Here is a 4,274-nt window from a genome sequence, read left to right on the forward strand (position 1 = left end):
GCTCACGGTATGTAGTAGAAATCTGTAGAAACACTACAGATTATATTTTTAAATCAAATCAGTAACAAAATTGGTATAGACAGTTTGGTTAGGATAATATGCACTAGGGCTAGGAGTGAGTAGCTGTGTACTCTTCTGTATTGGTCTCCATCACAGAAAATGGCCTAGGATAGCTGAAAGCTCAAAGTATTGAATGGTTATGCATTTGAGATTATATTCCCTTGACAAGGACCTTGAGCTGTTTGTTGAGCTGGAGTGCCTCTCCAGTCTGATGCAGGTCCTTTGACTGTCATGGGAAAGATCAAGATTCTTATCCAACATGGTATGTAAACAAAATGGTTCTGTGAATTCTTTTCCTTTAGTGGTTCTCAAATGTTAGCATGCATCAGAATTACCCGGAAGCTTCATTTAAACATTGCTGGGCCCTGTTCTTAGAATTTCTGATTTGCTAGGTGTAGGGTGGGTGTTAATAATTATCCATCTTTCAAGTTACCAGGTGATGTTGATGTCAAGGATAAAGGCCACACTTTGGTTTACCTGTAGCTGAAGTGTTACTGCTAGGCAGTTGTAATCAAACACCTGGTTTAGATAACTGTTGCTTGAAGTACTGGTTTTGCTACTATTAAAAATAAGGGGAATGTTGGAAAATAATCATTATTTGGGGGCACTCGCAAAGCATTTTTTAAAGAGTCGTTAATGGGAGACACCCATTTCAGAGCCCTAGATACTGCTTTCCCAAGTCAACCCTTTGTCTTTTGCTTGGAACATTAATAAAATCTTGAACAGCTAATTTACTGAAGTTTCAAGTGAATGGCAAAATGGAAGTAGGTACCTCTCATCACTCCATGTATAATTTGCTGAATTATAAACTTTATAGTTGACACAGGCTAGAGCTCAATTAAGGTACTAGTTAATTTGGAAAAGTTCTGAGGGAGAAGACTGTCAGGTAATACATGATTAATTTTTAAAAGGCTATATTAATACTTTTAAAAGGCTTTATCTTAAGACTTTTAGCCCTGGCCTTCCCTTGAAATTATAGTTCTTGCCTTAGATTTATAATTTCCATACAGTTTCAGAATTATGCAAAGCCACATGCACAGTAGAGAATGGGAAAATTGAAAGGCAGTATGTTACATGTAGTAGAGAAATGTCAAACGTATCCATGCCAATAGCATTTGTATTGCTGCCATTAGATACAAGTTTAATGATCTTTGAACCATCTTGTCATTGTGCTTCATACATGGCAGCATTGATGTATTGGTTCTGAGGACCTGATCCAAATGGATATACCAAGAGCAGCAGGAATGTCCTACCTTTGACAAGGACAAAATACTGAAGTTTCAGTCATTGCACCTGACTATCAAAAGTAGGGCCAATTTCTATGCTCTATTAGCAACCTTGCTAGGGTTGTTAAATCACAGCTACTTCCTTGGCAACTACCAACTATGTTCTTGATATATGTCCCCCCCTTTTTTTCCTACACTTTGTATCAAGTTAAGCCCTAGTTCATGCTCTGTGTGCACTCTATTTTGTGGTATGAAAACCTGTGGAAAGGAATTGGAGTTTAAATGATTCTTGGTGTAATGGATGGTGAAACTTTAGTGAAGACCTAACTGATTTTCCTGATGGTGGCTGCTTCTGCTTGCAAGTACAAAGTGTGTTTCTGACCCATCTCATTTTAAGTAGCTGGGCTGTGCAAAACCAGCAAGGATGGGCTTGGCTCAGACTGGAAAAGAGGAATTTTTTCTTCCTCTTATCACCCTTCTGCAAAAACCTTTGTTTATTTTACATTTACAACTATATACAAATTTGATCCTCTTTTTAGGACAGTTTTTTTTTTTTTTGCGTCACGCGGGCCTCTCACTGTTGTGGCCTCTCCCGTTGCGGAGCACAGGCTCCGGACGCGCAGGCTCAGCGGCCATGGCTCACGGGCCTAGCCGCTCCCCGGCATGTGGGATCTTCCCGGACCGGGGCACGAACCCGTGTCCCCTGCATGGACAGGCGGTCTCTCAACCACTGTGCCACCAGGGAAGCCCATAGGACAGTTTTTTTTTTAATACACAAAATTTACCATCTTAGCCTTTTTTTGGGGGGGTGATAGGTAGGAAGTGGATTTATTTAGAGAGAAACTCCACAGACTGTGGGCCATCTCAGGAGAGAAAGGCCAGCCATTTTTTAATAACTTGCTTTATTCTGTTAATACCATAATTCACTTAACCAATTCCCTATTGATAGGCTTTTCAGTTTCTTGGTTGTTTATAACAGCTATGAATATCCTTACGTATCTATACATATGTCCGATTTCTTCCCCATACATGGAGTGTTTGAGTCAGGATTTACACGTTCTACATTTTGACAATTCGGGGAGAGTGGGAACCTGTTCATAGCCATCCTACGCCTTCATAACCATCCTCTCCTGGTTGCTACTTCACCTTCCATCTCAAGTTAGAATTGTTAGTGCCTGAGACTGTTGAATGTCTGCAGCATTTTAAAACTGCACCTCTGATGGTTCCATTGCAGTGTCTTTCCTCATCATTGGCAAACTTACTAGCCTTCATTATTGTGATAGTGTTTTCCATTCATAGACCATCATCACCACCATCCAGGCATAGCATAAAAACATGACAGTACCCTGGGCCCATCAGGCTTTCTCAGCCACAATGGTGAACTCACGGTGAGCTGGGAATTGAGATCTATAGCCCCTTTGTGTGAGAAAAAGAACATAAGCCTTTGAATGGTTCAGATTAAAATAAGCCAGGATTTAGCAAAGATTATTTTTCAACATAACTTACATGGGTTGTGTTAATAAGTTCCATTTATCTCCATGATTAGCTTTTAAGATTGCCAGAGTCATCTACAGATTAAACTACCTATTTTGATTTTGTTCTCCCTCCTGTTCATGCCTCTTCTAGCCTCGAGTTGATAGTTCCAGGTTCCTTGAATGAATCATGCTCCACAGACCAGTAAAACAGCACCATCTTTCCAGAGCTGTTGGCTCAGCAGGCAAGAAAGCCAAGCCCTTCCAGTTTAGGATACAGATCTGCAAATGTGGCCAAAGTGGTTGACCAAGGGACAACTGCCAAACTTTCTTTGGAGCTTTGAGTGACTCAAAGCAGTTTTTTTTTTTTTTTTTTTGCGGTACGCGGTACTGCATCGGCAGGCGGACTCAACCACTGCGCCACCAGGGAAGCCCCAAAGCAGATTTTTAATGAGTGAAATGGCCCTAGAGAGAAGCCCTCGCTTGAATTCAAGAGTTTCATGGAGGGAACTTTTTTTTTCTTTAGTTTTAGCAGTTATAAAAGCTTGTGGTTTTTTAAAGATTCAAGTTGTACAAGAGAGTAAAAAGATAAATCTCAGTCCCTCATTTTACTTCCCCAAGGGGAAGAAGTTAGAAGTTTTTGTGTGTCCCCTGTCAAATATAATGTATATTCGGAATTTTCTTACACATACTATACACTGTAGCTTGATTAGCATCACTAAAAATATATCGGGACTTGCCAGTGATGAAGCAAGGAAGCATGGATTAGAGTAACGTGTGCGGGGCAGCCCATCCAAGATCATGGACGAGGAAATTCTTGGACCCTTAGGTCTCACCCTTCTATCTTACCTCTGGACAGAGTATTTCCTCCCTTAGCCTGGGCACCATATATATATATAGGTAATTTGCGCCTGTGTGTTAAGATCTAGCTTCAAAAAGTGTGTTCCTGAACGTGTATGAGTGCAGGTGCTTGTAGATCAGTTAACATGCCTCTGTGAATTTGTCTTAGTTTACTATTTCTGTGTTATGTTTCTGTGTCAGGATCTCTGGATATGACTTGGTACATGTCACTCGTAGTGTGACGCTGTGTATCACGTTTGGTGTGTGTTCCTGGGTGTGTGAGTGCGCTGTCGTTATCTAGATGTTCCTATTTGATGTCAGTGTGTTTGATGTAACCGTTGCGGTGTGAATAGTCCACGTCTGTGTATCTTTTCTGGGTCTCCTTCCCAGCTCCCCCACTCACTGCATCCCATCATTCTTGAAGGATGCGCGGTTGTGGGGACACTGGCCCAGCTCCGCTTCGGTTTTCCTGAGAGAACACGACAGGACTCCCAGTGTTCCCCGCGGCCGCCAGGGTACGCTGGAAAGGCCGTTGCGCATGCACATGTGTGCAGCTTGGGCGACGAGAACTTTGAGGTCGCCCTTTCTCTCCCGCGCGCTCTCTGGCGGCCTCGGAGGGCAACGATGACAAAACGAGAGGCGGAGCCGGCGGCGACGGCGGAAGTGAAGTCACTTC

The sequence above is a fragment of the Delphinapterus leucas genome, chromosome 3 (genome assembly GCF_059928025.1).
Source record: "Delphinapterus leucas isolate spDelLeu-1000000601 "Yukka" chromosome 3, BTC_Dleu_Yukka2, whole genome shotgun sequence".
Lineage (NCBI taxonomy): Eukaryota > Metazoa > Chordata > Mammalia > Artiodactyla > Monodontidae > Delphinapterus > Delphinapterus leucas.